This window comes from Glycine max, chromosome 7 (assembly GCF_000004515.6).
Source record: "Glycine max cultivar Williams 82 chromosome 7, Glycine_max_v4.0, whole genome shotgun sequence".
Classification (NCBI taxonomy): Eukaryota; Viridiplantae; Streptophyta; class Magnoliopsida; order Fabales; family Fabaceae; genus Glycine; species Glycine max.
The window spans coordinates 10,273,708-10,280,894 of NC_038243.2; the positions used below are offsets into that span (position 1 = coordinate 10,273,708).

The following is a 7,187-nucleotide window of genomic DNA, read 5'->3' on the forward strand; positions in this document are numbered from 1 at the left end:
ATGAACCAACCCACAAAAAGAGTAACAGAAAAGGTCTTAAACAGAACATAGCAGTAAAGGAACCTCCTAATCAGTAAACCAAAACATATTAGATACTGATAAATACTCCCCATAACATAATTTTCGAGACCCCTTAAAAACCCATATACATTTCGGTAAGACAGATTCCAACTATGCCACATTTGAGAACATTATTTCACCGCGTGACAGCTTTTTTGCAGCAACATTCGAACACAATGCTTTACAGCTTTTGTGAAACCGATATTAACCCCTTTAACATCTGTTATTGCAGCTCCATATCTTTTCTTTGTTGTTGTCTTATTCTTTGATTTGCTTGATCCTTTGGTTTCTATTGTGATTTTCAGTCATGAAACTGATCCAATACATGGATTCAGAAAAGTTTCCCACCATCTATTTGTACAAATTCCTCTGTAAACTCAGAAAATGTCACAAAATTTCCTGCAAACCTTTCATCTTCATTAAAACTAAGAACACCCAATACATTCCTTGGGATTCATGATCCAATTTGACAAGGAATAAGAGAGCCCCGCCAGCAGCTTTATTCCATTCCCAGGACATCATTTGAATTTTTTCCAACAACTTCATCATTTCCTATAACAATGCCTGTGAAAATCAAAGAACTGCAAGCCCTCCAAATGACCCATAGCACTGCGTATCATACCATATACCGACACCACTTCATGTGAGTTAGCTGATAAAAAAAACATCTTAACTGAAAAGAACTGTTTCGAATATCAGAGTGTAAAGGAGCACTGAATCCCCACCAGTCTAGAACTCTACTCCATAATTCCCATGACTTGCAGCACCCTAGTAGTATATGATTAGTGTCCTCTATATGGCCATCACACCTCTTGCAGTCAACTTCTCCCTAATCCATAATACTCCTATAAACAAGATTTTGTAAAGAAGGAATTTTGTCTTGGACAACTTGCCATACAAAGAACAAAATCTTGGAAGGAATTCCTTTGAGCCACATATTGGAAAAAAGTCCACATTTGGGCCTTCTTCTTTCTGAGGTTATATACTGTAGTTATGGATACAAGTCGAATGTTCTTTTCCTTCTCTCTCTCTCACCCCATCTCCCTCCTTCTCTATCTCCTCTCTCTTTGAATGAATAAGTTAACAAAACCTGAAATGCAAACATGAATTTTACATTTTACATTATATCTCAAAAGTATAATTAAAATCAAAACTAGAGTAACTAAGCTTGTTCTATCACCTTACAAGACTTCTATCTAGTGACCACTTCATGAAGAAGTTTCTCATCTTATCAATCTTGTGCTGTTTTTCTGAAGAGTGAGAAATTTTCCAGCTTTTAAAGCAAGCTCATTGTTCATCAAACAATCTCTCTTCTCACAAAGTGTATTGATCATAGTGGTATATTTTTGGGCATGTTGACAACATCCCTTCATTAAAAGATGCTTGCAAAATTAAGTGCAGCATTAGGTGTTCCGACTTCATACGAACCATTGGTAAGTATAGTTATGCGTGATATATATTAACAGACTCCTCCATCAACAATATGCTGAAGCAAGGCACTTGCTACCAAGATGCTGGTTTCTGTAAAGTGCATCAATGTAATTGATAACATCCAGGGGTGGAGCATTGTCATGCATCTCATTAACAAGCTTCCACGCATAAGAGATTCTCCCAGATCTGCACAAGGCATCAACAAGAGAAATGTAAGTTATGGTATCAGGAACCAAATTTTTTAGATGCATGTCTTTAAAGAGATTAACGGCCTCGTCTATCCTTTCACTCTTGCACACTCCATTAATCAAGAAGGTATAACACCAAACATCAGGTGCCAAGCCCCTCCTAATCATTTGGTTAAACAATAAAATTGCTTGGTTGAAATGTTTACTTTTGCATAAAGCATGCAACAGGGTACTGTAAGTAACAATATCAGGGGGTGGACCATTATTATGCAACTCATTGAGAAGCCTCCACACAGAGGACAACCTCCCAGATTTGCACAATATGAGGAACCAAATTCCTTAAATGCATTTCTTTCATGAAATTCATGGCCTCACCTATCCTCTGATTCTTGCAACACCCATCAATCAATATACTATAACTCCAAACATCAAGTGCCATGCCCCTCTTAATCAGCTGGTTAAACAACACAACCGCCAGGTCAAGATGTTGCCCTTGGCACAAACCATCCAACAAGAAACTGTAAGTAACAACATCTGGTGCCACACCACTCTCACACATTGCCTTAACAACCTTCCATGCAATCGCCACCCTCCCACATTTACAAAAACAATCAACCAACAAATTGTTGTTGGTTCTGCAATACGAGAATCAGAAGAGGGTTGAAAAAAAAGAGAGGGTTGTCAATCAAGTCTCTGCTATGGGTAACTATTTCTTTGTTCCCCTTTGAAAACTTCTCCTCTGTTCTTTTGAAACTCAAAATCATTTTGTGTCATCCTTTCCACATTATACAGTATTTTCATTTGATGGTTTTTATTCTAGGAGTCGAAACTGCGTGGTGGTTTGGATAAGTTTATAACGTTTTCTAATTTTTATTTTGCTTCCATCAAAATATTTCATTTTTGTTATATTGTCAATTGTGCTTTTCTCCATCTTCTTTTTTGTGGTCTTGTATGCAAAGGTGAATGCTTTTGGTGAATTTCATTTCATCTCTCTTTTTTCCCATTTTTTTCTTCTATTGTTACTGGTATGCATGACTTCAATTTTTTTCCTGCACTGGTAAGCATTCTCCTTTGAAGCCCCCACCCTAATTAGATATGCAATTTTTATAATTTCTTTTGCTTCCTCAAATACGTCATTTTTTACATGGTGATTTTTTTTTCTTCCTTTAATACACAGTTGATAAAAGGAGTGTGGTTACCTATAGAGCTGACAACTGACCCGTGTAGGTAAGTATTGTCTTTTCAAACCCCAATTTCATTGTTCTTTGGATACTAATTTTATCAGCTGTTGTTAATTTTTGTTATTAGTAATCATATCTTTTAATTTTGATTCATATGTTGAATTGATTCATATGTTAAATTAACAGATGATTATCACTAATGTGCATTTTGAGTCTGGTGTTTGTCATACAGTCTATTTAGAAGCCGAGTCAATTACACTGTTTTAACTGTGTATTTTTTTAGTGTTTTTCAGATACAGTTTTGTGTTGTTCTTTAAATTTGTAGAGTTGCTTAACTTTGATGTTGCATCTGATGCATTTTCTACCTTTAAGGTCAGATCAGAATCATCCCCCATTTTAATTTCCATTATTTGTCTTACTGATAATTTTAAAGTTCTACATGACACTTCTTCATACATCCGTATGGATATTCTTTGCAGGATCTTCTTACTAAGCATGTAAGCGTGGTCTCTGAATTTTTGACAGCTTACTATGACGAGGTTTGTTTCCTCCTTGACATATTTATCTGATTTGACCATATCAAGGCAGCACTTTTATGCTGATTGAGAAAAAAATGTTTATCTAATATTTATACCCTAGGAAATTGTGGGGAAAATAAATTAATCGATTAATTGTTCTGCTCTCTGTGATATAATTAAGTGTTCATATCCTCATATTAGAATATGTACATAGTACATATTGCAAATTGAATGATTGGTGTGGTTTTATCTCCCATATTACATTTCAACTTTTTTAATAGGACTTTATGTTCCCAGTTCTTTGATATCTATAAGAGAAACTCTTGACATCTCCTAATTATGTCACAAGGAGGCAGTCTTTGAAGGTTTGTTCTGTCAACAATTTTCGACGTTTTTGTTTCCTTATCATATTTTTATTTCTGTGAATTTAACAATTAAATTTCTATGAATTTTAGCTTCTCTCAGAATTTCTTTGGATGCTTGATGTTCGTTCACATCTTTAGGAGTGAAAGAAAAACATAATAAAGAAACACTGGGTAACTCTCTAGCTTTATTTATCATTCCTATAAGTAGAAGCTTAACATCAAGGCATATTTAAATAAAACAAGAAAATTAATATATTAAACCAGCCAGAGTTTTCCACAACATAAAAGGAAAAAGATGATGGCTCTTACAACTAATGTGATGAGAGATGACTCAGACAAGGTACATAAGAGAGCAAGAGTGGGTGTGTGCACCTGTTCCACTAGCAGTTGCTAATAGAAAAGTTGAAATCACTGGCCCTGTGGATTAGAAAGATGGTCATCAATGCTCTCAAATGTGGAGCTAAAGTCTTTATGGTTAGTACACGTACACTCTACATTACTATGTAACTTTACTAATTTGACTATAGTTGTTAATCAATATCCAAGTTGAAAGTTGATGCATATATAAAAATAGTATAAAATTAGGTGTATTCTAGCATTTTCTTTTGGCTTAATTATAATTTTAGTGTCCGATTATAAGATTTTATTATCTTTATTTTAACCAAGAGTTTAACTCAGTTGGTTGGTGAAAGAGTGTATAAGTTGTTGTAAACTCTTGGTACCTCTTTTTAGTTCCTATAAATAAATAAATAAAATCTCTTAAAATTTCTCCTTTTTTATAATCAAGCCCTTTAATAATGATTTCATCTAATAATGACTCTATTAGACCAAAATTTCATAATCAAGCAAGAGTAAGAGATTAAAAATTTAATGAAGTCTTTTGTTTTTTTTAATTATATTGGAGTCGATTGAATTCAGTTTATCTTGGACCAGAACACTGAAAGTTGTTGTTTCTAATTTTTATTTTTATTTTCAACTTCTCATACTGATTTTGAAGATGCACTGCACCAAGCTGGGAAAATCTTATGAAAGGCCATGTGAAATGCATTTAAAATCTTATGGTTAAATACTTGTGATATTAATTTCTTTCGTGGTATTTTATTTCTCTTATTTTTATGATTTTTTTAATATGAAAATATGGACTTGGACTGCTATTCTACAATATGATAAAAGAAACATATATATAATTTGTGTTTTGTTTGGTCATGTTACATTTTTTAAATGGACAATTTGGTTTTTCTTAATTAAAAATCTAATTGTTTTTGGTATGTTTTGTAATTACTCTATTATTTGCGTTTTATTTCTTAGTTATTTTGTTTTCTTTTCTTTGAAGCTCAGGTATGGAAGAGGATGTAGAAGTTTAGATTAACTTTTTTTAGTGTCCTACGACAAATATGAAGGCAGAGTAGTCAGAGAAACTAGCAAATTAGGAAGATTGGTGTAAGCAAGTTCTTATTATTACTTTCTTGATAAGGAGGGTATGCATTTTGTCAATATTTTTAAGTACATATCTTTTTTTATCCTAAAGAAAAAATTAAAATGGTAGATTACCGATTTCTTTGTATTCGTAAGTATGGTTCAAAGATCATGGCAGCATTAAGAACAAACATGAGCATTAGCTTCATTTGAGATGTAACATTAGAAAAATATCTATCAACCTAATACCCAAATTAGAGGATTGACTCACATTTCAAAGTGACAATGTAATAGAAAAGTTGAGTGAATACATGCAACCAATTATTTAGCCTTCCCAACTAACATGATAATTTTCTTTATTTGTTTTTACATGGATGTTTATCCGTGTACTCACTATCACGCTACATTCAGAATATGACCATTTGAAATGTGTTTGACTTTTGTGTGCTTACTATCTATATCTTTTCACTTTGGAGGTTTTTTTGAAAAGAAGAATGGAAGAAGGAAGGAAAGTGTCTGAGTATTTTATCGCTTAGGTTAGTTAACCTCTTTCTTTTGTGGTATTTCATTTCTCGTATTTTTATGATGTTTTTTCATATGAAAATATGGACTTGAACTACTATACTACAATATAATAAAAGAAACATATATATAATTTGTGTTTTGTTTGGTCATGTTACATTTTTTGAATGGACAATTTGGTTTTTCTTAATTAAAAATCTAAATATTTTTTGTATGTTTTGTAAGTACTCTATTATCTGCATTTTATTTCTCAGTTATTTTGTTTTCTTTTCTTTGAAGCTTAAGTATGGAAGAAGTTGCAGAAGTTTGGATAATTTTTTTAACAACCCCACGAAAATTGCAGAGCAATATATGAAGAGTAGTTGGAAAAACTAGCAAAATTGGAAGATTGGTGTAAGCAAGATTGGTGTAGAATGCAAAAGAAGCTGATGAAGAACCTATTGTTAAATCTGAAACTGATATAAAGATCAGAAACCAAGAGTCTTCTAATGAAATCAATAAGATCATCCACATTGGTAGTTCCTATAACATAACAATGTTATCAGAAATCGAGGGTGCTAAATCACTATTCAATTAACAATGATTTACCTGAATTAGACTCAACTCAAGTGCCTAACCATCAAATCATGATCTTCTTTGTTTTCAGTTACGAGAAAGATTTGATGCAATTATTCATGATTTTTGTTTTCTTCTACCAAAATTCTATCTGATGTAGGTGATTCTTGGAATTTTGTTGACAAACTCACTTGAAGATTCCTTCATTGGAGTGTCTCATCTCGAGAAACACTTACAAAGATTCCAAAATCTTATATATTTTATTGTTTTATCTTAATGCAGAGCTTCAATGATTGGATGAAGTTTGGCATGAATTTTGAATTTTTCTAACATCATAATAGAACTTGCTCAACTAAATAATAAAATCATCTCGGCTCAAAATAAGGTTGTTCAAGACTTCATGCAATTAATATAGAAACTTATATCCCAATGTGACATCCTATCAGAGCATTGTGTTCCAGCGTTCTTTAGCATGAGGTTCTCCATAGTCATCCGCCTAACGATCTGTTCCCACGAACACAAAGTTCGAGATCATCATAGGATCCAAACACAAATAGCACACGAGGAGTGATTTATCACATTCCTAACTAATATAGGGAAACATGAAAACATAGATATACATATCATATAAATGAAATATAACTTACTTAAACATAGTTCATGTCATTCCACCACCTGTTGCGTAACACTACACCTCAACACAACATGCCTAATTTATTTTTACATCATTCACGTACTCAATGCTCAAACACAATATCACTCAACCAATCAATCAATATCAATCGATACACAAGCGTTATGCAACATATATACTAAGACTCAATCTTATATGCAATGTGGTACCATCTAAGTGAAAAACCTCGTTAGACGCCCATGAGTACATGACAAGACAAACCACACACTGGTAAGTCAGGTCACTCTCACTAGGTAAAATCAGAGGGAGACCAGTCA

General features: G+C 33.1%; 1 long non-coding RNA gene across 1 annotated transcript; it reads left to right on the forward strand.

Annotated features, from left to right (window-relative positions):
* The first annotated feature begins 48 nt into the window (after nucleotides 1–48).
* On the forward strand, nucleotides 49–5,695 carry LOC121175109 (uncharacterized). The gene is made up of 4 exons (XR_005892178.1): nucleotides 49–3,232; nucleotides 3,340–4,217; nucleotides 5,082–5,183; nucleotides 5,636–5,695. It is a non-coding gene; the product is annotated as an uncharacterized lncRNA (long non-coding RNA).
* Nucleotides 5,696–7,187: the final 1,492 nt, after the last annotated feature.